Source organism: Pelobates fuscus, chromosome 1, assembly GCF_036172605.1.
Source record: "Pelobates fuscus isolate aPelFus1 chromosome 1, aPelFus1.pri, whole genome shotgun sequence".
NCBI classification, from domain to species: domain Eukaryota; kingdom Metazoa; phylum Chordata; class Amphibia; order Anura; family Pelobatidae; genus Pelobates; species Pelobates fuscus.
In genome coordinates, this window is record NC_086317.1 from 442158425 (window position 1) to 442173709 (window position 15285).

Sequence of the window (15285 nt, forward strand, 5' to 3'; positions counted from 1 at the left end):
TAAGACCGTCCCTATGTGGCCTAAGTGTTCCTCCCAGGTATCACTAAAGACCGCTATGTCGTCCAGGTACATGCACATAAATTCCTGGAGGCCATCGAGGAGTCTATCCACCATACATTGGAAGGTCTCCGGGGCATTCTTCATCCCGAACGGCATAACCCAAAATTGGTATAAGCTGAATGGGGTGATGAAGGCAGACTTTGGGATAGCCTCTTCAGCAAGGGGAATCTGCCAGTACCTCTTATATAGGTAGATGGTCAGATATCGTCCCCTGAAAATAGGTCCAATAGCTCATCTACTCTGGGCATTGGCCAGGTATCTGTCAATGATTTAGAAAAAAAAGTCAAAATTGGATCAGTGCTAAAGTGCCACAAATATAATAATATATATAATAGGCAGCACACCTATAAACAAGGGAATACCCTCCAAACCCTTATAAATGGTTAAAATAGAACAATAAAAATAAAAGAAAGGGTGCACCTTTAATTACAAGTTACAAATTACAAGTTTAGTTACAAATAAAGTCCAGAATAATAGTCAACAGTGAGAGAGGTTCTTGTAGGACAACGGTATTTTCGTCTCAGGTGTGGGTTGAATTTTTCAGTGCGCCATATGGAGAGAAGAACAGAAAAGGAATCCAATGGTACAGTACATAAATACAAATGGATAAATTAGAGTATAAAATTATTACTCACAATTTCCAGAGCTAATATCCAGCTCTGGTGTGAAATGCGTGAAGTGGAATGATCCCCACTCAAGGATATATGGAGTAACAGTGATCCAACGGTGATTTCATCTGGAAATAAAAAGATAAAATATATAGTGCTCTCTGTTTAACTGGAATATTAAAAGAAGATATAAAATGTACTCACAATATGTTGAGAAGGCTTATACTGCTTGGTGTATGACGTTTGGTCGGTATAATCCCCACCTAAGGATTATTTTGGCGTGTTCTTATGAGATGGTAAAATCAAAAAAGTCAGGTTAAAAATAGAATAGATAACTAAAAAAGGAAAATGGCAACTAAAGTATTTAGGGACAAAATTCCTTTATTGTAACAATAATAAAATATTTAAAACAATCTCTAAATGTGTTTTGCCAAGAATAGGCTTCTTCAAGTAGAGTATAATGAAAGGACATGAACCTGACTAACAGTGCTTTATATAAGAGACCATAATTGTATTGAAATTTCAAATTTCCCGCCAAAATTACGTCATCTTAATCTTAGTTTTTGACTACATAACAAAATAGAGTGGCATTGATAAGAATAATAAACAGACATATTTACAAGTTAAAAATGTACATAGATTTGAAAAACGAGGTGTTAATTAAAATGGTATTAATCGATATTGGAAAAAGGTCATGTGACGTGCGGCTAAAATTACTTCCGCGTCACGTGACAAGTGGAATATTGGTGGAACGCATGCGAGGCCGGCCGGGCAGGTCGCGTCACTGAAGGGGAGGAGCCCCTTCATTGATCGCAAAACAAAGCGATATCAGTGTGCTGTCTGCTCGCATAGACGAGCAGACAGCAAGCCAGTAGGGGACCATAATGGGCTATATGTTCAAAGCCCGAAAAGGGGGAGAAGCAGATCACAGCTTGAAGCAGGACAAGGCAGACAATGTTAGACTCCCCAAATACAAAAAACATAAAACATACATTTACATTATGTTGAGTAGCCTAATATGCTAATTCTTGTAATGTATAATGTAATGCATAAACTTGTTGAATACACCTAATAGTGAGCACAGAGTGAAATAAAATCAAAACAGAATATGATAAAAATGTAAAGAAAACAAATAAATAATAAATAGAAAATAAATAAAAGATAAATGATAATAAAATAAAATAAAATAAAAAATAAAGAAATATATATAAAAAACTATATAATAAAAATTAAATAAAAATAAATATAAAAATTAAAAATAATTATAAAAATGAACCTGAGAGAGGGACTGTTAAAATAATAAAAGAGTATTATAAAAAGGTCAAAGTCTATATTAAGGCCCTGTGGGGCAAGGGTCTTTAAATTAAATGCCCATTCCATCTCTTTGCTGCCTAAAATCTTTTCAATATCACCACCTCTCCAAGGAATACTACAAGTGTCTATACCTATACATTTGAGGAGTGATTTTCATAACCTTCTAAGATATTCCTGCAGTGTTCTGCTAGTCTGGTTTTTAGTTCTCTAGTGGTCATGCCCACATATTGAAGCCCACAGGGACATTCTAATAAATAGAAAACATTATTTGTGTTGCAGTGAATAAAATCTTTTATAGGATATGATCTTTGGGTAATGCATGATTTAAAAGAAGTGGTTTTAGATTTAATAGTTGCATCCGTGCGTTTACAGACTATTACATTTAAAAAAAAACTTGGGTTTGCTTAAAAAGGAAGGGGAATGGGAAGAAGAGGTAGTATGGCTATATTTAGTGTAGTTTTTTGTGAGGATGGACTTGAAGCTGGGGGCTCCTCTGAATATAACCTTTGGTTTATCGGGAATTATACCAGCTAGTCTCATCCTGTTTCAATATATGCCAATGTTTGTTAATAATCTTCTTCATAACACTATTTATTTGTTATTGAAGTCGAAGATGATTGGCAATGTTGGAGCATTTTTAGAGTTTTTTTTCTCTATATATTTCAAAAGATCTAATCTCTCTCTCTCCCTAACATTTTTTATGGTTTGATTTAAATTGTTAAGGGGATAATTTTTGGGGGAGAATTTATTTAATAACATTTGGGATTGGGCTTCAAAATCCGAGGTTAAAGAACAGTTCCTTCGAAGACGAAGTAATTGACTCTTGGGTATTCCATGGAGCCACGGTTTATAATGGCAGTTTGACATGTCAATTACATTATTTGTACATACTTTCTTAAAACAAGTTTTCGTGTTAATCTTATTATTTTGAATAAAAATCTCCAGATCTAAAAAGTGTATAAAAGATTGGCTATATTCATAGGTTAAAACTATACCATTATTGTTTTGATTTAAAAAGGTTAAAAACTGGTTGAGGGAGTTTTCGGTACCATCCCATATAAAAAATAAATCATCAATATATCTAAAATATGTGACCAGGTTTGCCTGCCAGTCATGCTCTGCAAAAATGGCTGTGGATTCCCACTCTGCCATGAAGAGATTAGCATAACTCGGTGCAAACCTGGTCCCCATAGTAGTCCCTTGTAATTGAAGATAAAAAGAGTCCAAAAACCAAAAATAGTTATTTTTTAAAATGATGTTAATACCTTGGATTATAAAATGTATCTGTTGATCTGAAATTCTATTTTCTTCCCTTAAGATTTTCTCAACTGCAGAGCAACCTTTGTCATGAGGAATGATTGTGTACAAAGATTGTACATCGCATGTGACTAAAATATATGTGTCTTTCCAAATAAAATAATTTAAAAATTTAAAATTGGCGTAGAGTCATTGAGTCTTTTAGATATGATCTCATACATTTAACTGAAGGTTGTAAACGAATATCTAGGTATTCAGATAAATTAGATAAAATTTAATTGATCCCTGATACAATAGGCCTACCAGGGGGGTCTATAGCATCTTTGTGAATTTTTGGTAGGAAATAAATAACAGGGATTTTTGGATGAGAAACATTTAAAAATTCAAATTCTTGTTTATTTAAAATATTTTGGTCTCGGCCATTAATTAAAAAAGAGTTTAAAACTTGTTGGATTCTTGGGGTCGGGTCTTGTGGTAATTTCATATAAACCTTACAATCGTTAAGTTGTCTCATAGCTTCTTCCTCATACATTTCTTTAGACAATATTACAATTCCTCCGCCTTTATCAGCTGGCTTTATAACAATGTTTTCAGCTTTTTGTAGTTGTAGAAGGGCCTTACGTTCTAGTCCATCTGTCAATGATTTGTTGTTAAGGCGCAGGTAGTCTACACAGAAGCGGGTTGTTCTATCCCGCTTCGGTACTAGTACTACCGGCGAGACCCAGGGGCTCTAGGAGAGTTATATTACCCCTAACGGTAGCATTTCTTGGATTTCTTTCTGCATCCCCTCCCGGATTGCCTCTGGGATGTGATAAGGTGGCTGCATAAGGGGGGCCTGACCTGGGGTTTCTACCTCGTGGACCGCTAGCCACGTGTACCCGGAGTTCTGCAAAAAGGTCTCCCCCTTTTTGGTTAACAACTGCCTGGCTTGCTCCTTTTCTCTGCGGTTTAACCCTTCCCCTGACCGTACTTGCTTGAAGTCTCCCTCAAGGTTCCTCTTGCCCAGGAGGTCTGGAAGGGGCAGGCTATCTGGGTCATCCGAGGAGGGCGCACATAGGGCAGCCACTTCCTCTTCTCTCTCATGATACACTGTCAAAATATTTATGTGGAAAGTGCGGAGGACTTCCTTAGGGCAGCCTCCCCGAATGTGCCCTATGTTTTGGCATTGGAAGCAGCTATTTCCATCTCGATTGGTAGGTGCGGGTGGGGTCAGCACGGGTCATGGTGTCAGTCGGTGAGGAGGACATGGTAGAAGGGCGTGGGCCTCAAAGCGTTGGGTTGCTCACTGGACTTGTCGATCTAACCACCTGGCATCAACATACTCATCTGCCAGGCTGCAGCAAGGTAAGGGGCCATCGGTGTCTTATCCACTCCCGAAGTTCTGGAGGGACCACTTAATGAAATTGTTCCAGGAGTATCAGTTGTACCAACTCCTCTACGGTAGTAGTCTGGCATCTGTTCACCCAATGCATGGCTGCCCTATGGAGTCGGCATGACTATTCAGTGAAAGAGTCTTTTTCGGCTTTTCTCAATTTGCGGAATTTGCGCCGATATGATTCTGGGGTTATCGCATATTGAGTGAGTTTGCCAGCAAGAATAGGTACCCAATCACAGAGGGGTACCTGGTGTAGGGTGCATTGTCTTTCGAAGTCGACCAGATAAACGTCAATCTCCTCTTTGGCTTTGCTGAAGGATTTGAAGGCTGCAAAGGGTATCTTGCGTGGCTCTGTCAAAGTTGGTAGAGGTAAATCTGCCAGTGGTACTGGTCGTTGTGCTTCAGCCAGCTTTAGTTCGTAGAGCCACTTTGCCTGAACAGCTAGCCATCACATGCAGAATGATCTCCAGGATTGGGACCCATCAAGGATAACCGAATCTTGCATATATGCCTCTTTGGAGGAGGAGGCTGAGGACCGAGGTTGCCAAGCTGGCGTTATCGAGTTCCATGAGTTCAGCTCGCAGGATTGCTTTAGACTTGTTGCTAGGCGACTTCCCCCGGGTTTCCAGGAAGGTCCTTAAAGGCAGGACCGGTGCTATGATTTTTAGTTACACAGGCGAAGATGCATTTTGGTGCCCCCCACCCTCGTTTAAAATAAGGTTCATACAAACACAGAAATAATCATACAGAGACATACAGACACAGACAGAGACATAATGCAGGCATATAGACATACATACAGAGGCATACCGTCATACAGACACATACATACATACATACATACATAGACAGACATACAGAAACATACATACAGAGACATCCAGGCATACAGACACATACATACATACAGGCATACAAAGACATACACGCATACAGAGACATACCGTCATACAGACACATACATATATACAGGTATACAGAGACATACAGGCATACAGACACATACATACAAAGACATACAGGCATACAGACACATACATTTGTACATACAGAGACATACAGGCATACGGACACATACATTTGTACATACAGAGACATACAGGCATACAGAAACATACAGACACATACATGCATACAGAAACATACATACAAAGACATACAGGCATACAGAGACCTACATACATACATACATACATACAGAGACATACACAATTACATACTTACATCAGTTCAATCTTGTCCCCTGTATGCATGCTGTCTGGCTCCTTGGAGTCCTGTCCTGCAGCCCAGCCCCATCACAGGGCGCCAGCCGCGCTGTGTGGTACACAGGGAGCAGGGATATGATGTCATTCATATCCTCGCCCCCTCCACACAGCCTGCGGCAGACACCAGGGTAGGTGCAGTGACGTACACATGACCCATGGGGCCCCAGTGCGCAAATTGATCCGTGCCCCCCCCCTCGCGCTTAGTCTGCGCGGGCCGGGGTCGCAACTCATGGCGGCGGGCACCTGGTCGCAGGGCTGTGACCCCTGCGACCGCGGTATGTACGCCAGTGCATGCAGATGCACACACAATTAAAGGACCACTACAGACACCCAGATCACATCAGCTCAATGAAGTGGTCTGGGTGTTAGGTCCCTCTAGTTTTAACCCTGCAGCTGAAAACATAGCAGTTTCAGAGAAACTGCTATGTTTCACCGAGGGTTAATCCAGTCTCTAGTGGATGTCTCGCTGACAGCCGCTAGAGGAGCTTCCGCTATTCTAAAACACTGAACGTCCATAGGAAAGCATTGAGTAATGCTTTCCTATGGGCGGTTTGAATGCGTGCGCGGCAAGAGCATTCGGAGCTGAGAGGCGGAGGGATCCCCAGCGCCAAGGGAGTCCGGCGCTAGAGAAAGGTAAGTGCTGAAGTCACACACACACACTCTCACGAACAGATGCATACACACCAGCTAACAGACACACACATTTACTGACAGACACACTCAGCGACAGACATACATACACACTCACTTACAAAACATACACTCTCACTGACAAACACACACTCACTAACAGACATCAAACAGACTCACTAATACACACACAAACACACTCAGTAAGAGACACACAGTAACACGCTTACTGACACTCACTAGCAGACACACTCACTGACACTCACTAGCAGACACACTCACTGGCACTCACTAGCAGACACACTCACTGACACTCACTAGCAGACACACTCACTGACACACTAGCAGACACACTCACTGACACACTAGCAGACACACTCACTGACACACTAGCAGACACACTCACTGACACACTAGCAGACACTCACTAGCAGACACTCACTAGCAGACACTCACTAGCAGACACTCACTAGCAGACACACTAGCAGACACACACACACTGACACTAGCAGAAACACTCACTGACACTAGCAGACACACTCACTGACACTAGCAGACACACTCACTGACACTCACTAGCAAACACACACACTGACACTCACTAGCAGACACACACACTGACACTCACTAGCAGACACACACACTGACACTCACTAGCAGACACACTCACTGACACACTAGCAAACACACACACACTGACACTAGCAGACACACTCACTGACACTCACTAGCAAACACACACACTGACACTCACTAGCAGACACACACACTGACACTCACTAGCAGACACACACTGACACTCACTAGCAAACACACACACTGACACTCACTAGCAGACACACACACACACACACTAACACATGTTTTTTTTTAATTGAATCCCTCAGCCTCCTTACCTTTTTGGAGTGCTGAAGGGATTCCCTGGGGTCCAGTGGTGCTGCTGGGCTCCTGGGCTCCTTGGCTGGCTGGCTCCCTCCCTCTCTGGCTGGCTGTCTCCCGGGCTGGCTGTCTCCCAGGCTGGCTGGCTCCCAGGCTGGCTGGCTCCCGGGCGGGCGCGAGGGAGCACTCTCCCATGTGTGCTTCCTCTTCAGCTCCCTCGCGCACCGCGTAGGGATGCCGGCGCCGGAAGATGACGTCATCTTCCGGCTCCGGTATCAGTATGCGGCGCGCGAGGGAGCTGAAGAGGAAGCACACATGGGAGAGTGCTCCCTCGCGCGCCCGCAGAACCGGGCGCTCGGCCACGCTACAACAGGTCGTCGGTTGGAGGGGAGCGCAGTGCGCTTCCCTCCTTCCGGTCAGCCTGATTTTGCGCCCCCAGGGCCGGTGCGCCCTAAGGCGGCCGCCTGGGCCGCCTTATGGTAGCGCCGGCCCTGCTTAAAGGACCACTCTAGGCACCCAGACCACTTCAGCTTAATGAAGTGGTGTGGGTGCCAGGTCCATCTAGGATTAACCCTTTTTATTATAAACATAGCAGTTTCAGAGAAACTGCTATGTTTATAATAGGGTTAATCCAGCCTCCAAATCCTCTAGTGGCTGTCTCACTGACAGCTGCTAGAGGCGCTTGCGTGATTCGCACTGTGAAAATCACAGTGAGAGCAGGCAAGCGTCCATAGGAAAGCATTGTAAATGCTTTCCTATGCGACCGGCTGAATGCGCGCGCAGCTCTTGCCGCGCATGCGCATTCAGCCGAAAGGGAGGATTGGAGGCGGAGAGGAGGAGGAGAGCTCCCCACCCGGCGCTGGAAAAAGAGGTAAGTTTAACCCCTTCCTCACACCAGAGCCGGGCGGGAGGGGGACCCTGAGGGTGGGGGCACCCTCAGGGCACTATAGTGCCAGGAAAATGAGTATGTTTTCCTGGCACTATAGTGGCCCTTTAAGAGTGGAGCACTTCAATCCCTCATAGTGCTGATCCATCCGTTGCTGGTTTTAATCAGGCTCCAAGGAAGGGGACCATCCCACCACTGTCTCCAGAAGATGGGTTACTACCGCCTAAAATGTCCCTTCCAAGTTGTGAATAGCTCCAGAGTGATTGTACCCTGCACAAATTAATTCTGTCTCACCCAAACACTAGTCGAGACTTAGTGAAGGGTGAAGAAGAACTGGTTTATTAAGACAATGCACACTGAATTTATACACAGACCGCCAGCATGGGGTCTCCATTCAAAGTAACATAAGCCCACCCAGACGTCTCTGTGTCTGGGAGTTAAATCTATCAGCTCTCGGTTAAACTAATTATCTCCTGGACACAGAAAGCTGAGCATACAAGTCCCCCGAAAATACACATCATACAGAAGCACCCCCATGTGCCATACATCCCCAGAAAGGTCTCTCTGGAGCACCCAATCTTTCCAAAAAGCATCCGGAACGGACCTGGCTAGCCCGAATTAAGTGGAAGTCCAAAGTTCAGCGGGATGCGGATAGCCTCCGATCCTGCGCAGAGTTCCAGAGTGCTGGGTACAGTTTCCCAGTCACCTTAAAACAAGGCACTTTCTGCAAATGCAAGAAGCTCCCCCAAGCCCTAGGCATCATTCGATGCCTGGCCACATCCTCTATAAAGCCTCCAAAAAGCACTCTGAAAGTTGGTCCTGGGACCAATAGCGCTCTGTTCAAAGTTTTAGGTTCTGCAATAAGATATAGAGTTCCAGAAGAGTTCATGGTAGCTCTCGGCCAAGTGCACTGTACCTCTTTGGCCCTTTGGCAGACAACTGGTGATCCTGAGTCGGCAAGAGGGCATCCAAAGCTGGGTGGCACAGCTGGAGAGTTAGGGAAATTGTGATATCAGTCTTTTGAGAGAAGGTGGACGGTTGGGGGAGTCTGTTATCCTAGCAAGGTGACCAGGTGGCCCATCACACTTATGCTTTGCTGTGTTCTGCTCCCTGCCTCCTCCTCTAGTGCCTGCAAAACAGAAGTTCCTGTGCAGGAACTTCAGTTAGCTCTCTAGAGCTAAGCCTTGCAGTGCAGAACTTAGCTCATTGGCTTAGAGAAAGCAGCTTATGTACTTCTCTGTTAGGAGAACTAACAGAACTTCCAGCTCTTCACAATTATTAGTGGAGGAAGGCAGTGGCACCTGATGGACCCCATTAAAGAAACAGGTGCAGTACCCGGGAGAGAGGTTACCAGTGCACATGTCCTCACCCAAGAGGCCAGCCTCAATGTGCAGCTAAATTTTTTATTTGCCTGGGCTGTGGTAGTGTACTATCTGTCACAACACCAGTGTTTTTGAAAGCCAGCACGTAAGCTTGCCCCCAACCAGGGACTGTGTGTAGTGAGCTTGTGTGTGTGTCAGTGAGCTGTCCCTAGTGAGCTTTGTGATCTTGTCTGTGTATGTCAGTAGGCTTTTATGCGTATGTCAGTGAGCTTGTGTGTGTGTCAGTGAGCTTGCTTTAGTGAGCTGTGTTTAGTGAGCTTGTTGCGTGAGTAGTGCATTTTCTGTAGTGAGCTCTGTGTAGTGAGATTGTGAGTCTGTCAGTGAGCTTGCATGTTGTATGCTTTTCTGCAGTGAGCTGTATGTAGTGAGCTTGTAACTGGAAACTTACATGTTGTAAGCTTTCTTTGGTGATCTTGTGTGTGTCAGTGAGCTTTCTGTAGTGAGCTCTTTGATCTTGTGTATGTATATCAGTGAGTTTGTGTGTAGTGAGAATTATGTAGTGAGCTTGCTTGATTTCTGTAGAGAGATGTGTGCTGTGAGCTTGTCTAGTCTTTGTTGCCAGTGAGATTGTCAGTCAGTGAGCTTGATAGTGCATGTCTGTGAGTATATCTCATTATACAATTAAAAAATGTTTGACTACTTACAATAGGCAAGGCGACAGGGCCCTCCTACTAACCACTACTAAAATTGAAAAAGAAGACAGATATTACAGAATAAAAAACGTGAACAGCGCTAGCAATAAGGAAGGTACATACGTAATATGGGATACTGGCCAGTGATGTAGCTTAACCCCTTGAGGACGCTAGACGGTTCAGGACCGTCATCGGCATTTTTCCCTTGCCGACCGACGACGGTCCTGAACCGTCCTAAATTTAAAATGTACTTATCCGATCGCCGTCGTTCCCCCGGCGGCGATCGGCGGTGCTCCCGGTGTGGGGAGACTGCCAGACAGTCTCCCCATGGCGGTTTAGGACCCCTGGGGCCATGTGATCGCCCAACAGGGCGACCACATGGTCACAATAGGTGTCCTAGTCTCTGCCTGCAGGGGGACTGTCTGTGCTGACAGGCAGTCTCCCTGCAACTGTAAAATCATAAAAAAATTTAAAGTGAAAGTTAATTAAAAAAAATATTATTATATATGTGTATATATATGATATATAGACATATATTATACCTATATAATATATGTCTATATATCATATATATAATGTCATGCTAAGTGTATTTTTATATTAATATGTACATATATTAATATAAAAATACACTTATAATTAATTTACACATGTATATATATAATATATATAATAACTATATATATTGTATATATATTATTATAAAATATGAATAATAAATAATTTAAATTAAATTAAAAAAAATAAAAATAATAATAAAAATTAAAAAAAATTATATATGTATTTGAAATTTTATTCTAACTGTATTTTGATATTAATATATATATATTTATATCAAAATACACTTAGAATGAAATTGTATATATATATCTATGTATATATAAATAAATTAAAAGAATGCGAACTATGCATATGTCCATATACAAAATTACATAAATAATTATATAAATATACACGTAGACTTCAAATATATAAATATGCATATATATTTAAATTCTACGTGCGTATTTATGTAATATTTTTACATAATTAAGTTATTTTATTGATTGCAATTTAAGGGACCTGCCTGCCAACCCAGGCCGAAAGTCCAGAGAATTTAATTTGCTATCACTGTATTTTACCCTGTAACGTTCTACGACACCCTAAAACCTGTACATGGGGGGTACTGTTTTACTCGGGAGACTTCGCTGAACACAAATATTAGTGATTCAAAACAGTAAAACATATCACAGCGATGATATTGTCAGTGAAAGTGACTTTTTTTGCATTTTTCACACACAAACAGCACTTTTACTGATGATATAATTGTTGTGATACATTTTATAGTTTTGAAACACTAATATTTGTGTTCAGCAAAGTCTCCTGAGTAGAACAGGACCACCCATGTACAGGTTTTATAGCGTTTTTGAAAGTTACAGGGTCAAATATATGGGTCAAATATTTTTACATTGAAAATGGCCAGGTTGGTTACATTGCCTTTGAGAGCGTATGGTAGCCCAGGAATGAGAATTACCCCCATGATGGCATACCATTTGCAAAAGAAGACACCCCATTTGCAATACCTTGGGTTATGTCCAGTCTTTTTTAGTAACCACTTAGTCACAAACACTGGCCAAAATTAGCGTTCAATTTAGTTTTTTACTTTTTTCACACACAAACAAATATGAACGCTAACTTTGGCCAGTGTTTGCGACTAAGTGGCTACTAAAAAAGTCTGGACATACCCCATATTGAATACCCTGGGTTGTCTACTTTTAAAAAAACATGTACATGTGGGGTGTTATTTAGCAATTTATGACAGATAATAGTGTTACAATGTCACTATTGATACATTTTAAAAATGTATGTTTTGAAACCGCAATATCCTACTTGTACTTATAGCCCTATAACATGCAAAAAAATAGCAAAAAGCATGTAAACACTGGGTATTTTTGAACTCAGGACAACATTTTGAATCTATTTAGCAGTTTTTTTCATTCGCTTTTGTAGATGAGTAAAAGATTTTTCACATAAAATTCAAAAAACTTGTTTTTTTTTCAATTTTTCATCATATTTTTTCATTTTTTTAAAATTAAATTACATGAGATTATATAAATAATGGTATGTAAAGAAAGCCCCTTTTGTCCTGAAAAAAACAATATATAATTTGTATGGGAACAGTAAATGAGAGAGCGGAAAATTACAGCTAAACACAAACACCACAAAAGTGTCAAAAAGATGCCTGGTCGCAAATGTACAACATCGCAAAAAAAGTCTGGTCCTTAAGGGGTTAAAAGAAAAAGAAAAAACAAAATACAATAAAAGTGCAATATGTCATGGCAATAAAGTATGGATCAGTGTGTGTCAGTATGGATCAGTGTGTGTCAGTATGGATCAGTGTGTGTCAGTATGGATCAGTGTGTGTCAGTATGGATCAGTGTGTGTCAGTATGGATCAGTGTGTGTCAGTATGGATCAATGTGTGTCAGTATGGATAAATGTGTGTGTGTCAGTATGGATCAGTGTGTGTCAGTATGGATCAATGTGTGTGTCAGTATGGATCAATGTGTGTCAGTATGGATCAGTGTGTGTCAGTATGGATCAATGTGTGTCAGTATGGATCAGTGTGTGTCAGTATGGCTCAATGTGTGTCAGTATGGATCAATGTGTGTGTCAGTATGGATCAATGTGTGTCAGTATGGATCAATGTGTGTCAGTATGGATCAGTGTGTGTCAGTATGGATCAATGTGTGTCAGTATGGATCAGTGTGTGTCAGTATGGATCAATGTGTGTGTCAGTATGGATCAATGTGTGTCAGTATGGATCAGTGTGTGTCAGTATGGATCAATGTGTGTCAGTATGGGTCAATGTGTGTGTCAGTATGGATCAATGTGTATGTCAGTATGGATCAATGTGTGTCAGTATGGATCAATGTGTGTCAGTATGGATCAATGTGTGTGTGTCAGTATGGATCAATGTGTGTCAGTATGGATCAGTGTGTGTCAGTATGGATCAATGTGTGTCAGTATGGATCAGTGTGTGTGTGTCAGTATGGATCAGTGTGTGTCAGTATGGATCAGTGTGTGTCAGTATGGATCAGTGTGTGTCAGTATGGATCAGTGTGGGTCAGTATGGATCAGTGTGTGTCAGTATGGATCAATGTGTGTCAGTATGGATCAATGTGTGTGTGTCAGTATGGATCAGTGTGTGTCAGTATGGATCAATGTGTGTGTCAGTATGGATCAATGTGTGTCAGTATGGATCAGTGAGTGTCAGTATGGATCAATGTGTGTCAGTATGGATCAGTGTGTGTCAGTATGGATCAATGTGTGTCAGTATGGATCAATGTGTGTGTCAGTATGGATCAATGTGTGTCAGTATGGATCAATGTGTGTCAGTATGGATCAGTGTGTGTCAGTATGGATCAATGTGTGTCAGTATGGATCAGTGTGTGTCAGTATGGATCAATGTGTGTGTCAGTATGGATCAATGTGTGTCAGTATGGATCAGTGTGTGTCAGTATGGATCAATGTGTGTCAGTATGGATCAATGTGTGTGTCAGTATGGATCAATGTGTGTCAGTATGGATCAATGTGTGTCAGTATGGATCAATGTGTGTGTGTCAGTATGGATCAATGTGTGTCAGTATGGATCAGTGTGTGTCAGTATGGATCAATGTGTGTCAGTATGGATCAGTGTGTGTCGGTATGGATCAATGTGTGTCAGTATGGATCAATGTGTGTGTCAGTATGGATCAATGTGTGTCAGCATGGATCAATGTGTGTCAGTATGGATCAATGTGTGTGTGTCAGTATGGATCAATGTGTGTCAGTATGGATCAGTGTGTGTCAGTATGGATCAATGTGTGTCAGTACGGATCAGTGTGTGTCAGTATGGATCAATGTGTGTCAGTATGGATCAATGTGTGTCAGTATGGATCAATGTGTGTATCAGTATGGATCAATGTGTGTGTCAGTATGGATCAATGTGTGTCAGTATGGATCAATGTGTGTCAGTATGGATCAGTGTGTGTCAGTATGGATCAATGTGTGCCCGTATGGATCAGTGTGTGTCAGTATGGATCAGTGTGTGTCAGTATGGATCAGTGTGTGTCAGTATGGATCAATGTGTGTCAGTATGGATCAATGTGTGTCAGTATGGATCAATGTGTCAGTATGGATCAATGTGTGTGTCAGTATGGATCAATGTGTGTCAGTATGGATCAATGTGTGTCAGTATGGATCAGTGTGTGTCAGTATGGATCAATGTGTGCCCGTATGGATCAGTGTGTGTCAGTATGGATCAGTGTGTGTCAGTATGGATCAATGTGTGTCAGTATGGATCAGTGTGTGTCAGTATGGATCAATGTGTGTCAGTATGGATCAGTGTGTGTCGGTATGGATCAATGTGTGTCAGTATGGATCAATGTGTGTGTCAGTATGGATCAATGTGTGTCAGTATGGATCAATGTGTGTCAGTATGGATCAATGTGTGTGTGTCAGTATGGATCAATGTGTGTCAGTATGGATCAGTGTGTGTCAGTATGGATCAATGTGTGTCAGTACGGATCAGTGTGTGTCAGTATGGATCAATGTGTGTCAGTATGGATCAATGTGTGTCAGTATGGATCAATGTGTGTGTCAGTATGGATCAATGTGTGTGTCAGTATGGATCAATGTGTGTCAGTATGGATCAATGTGTGTGTGTCAGTATGGATCAGTGTGTGTCAGTATGGATCAGTGTGTGTGTCAGTATGGATCAATGTGTGTCAGTATGGATCAATGTGTGTGTGTGTCAGTATGGATCAATGTGTGTCAGTATGGATCAGTGTGTGTCAGTATGGATCAATGTGTGTCAGTATGGATCAGTGTGTGTCAGTATGGATCAGTGTGTGTCAGTATGAATCAGTGTGTGTCAGTATGGATCAATGTGTGTGTGTGTGTCAGTATGGATCAATGTGTGTCAGTATGGATCAGTGTGTGTGTCAGTATGAATCAGTGTGTGTCAGTATGGATCAA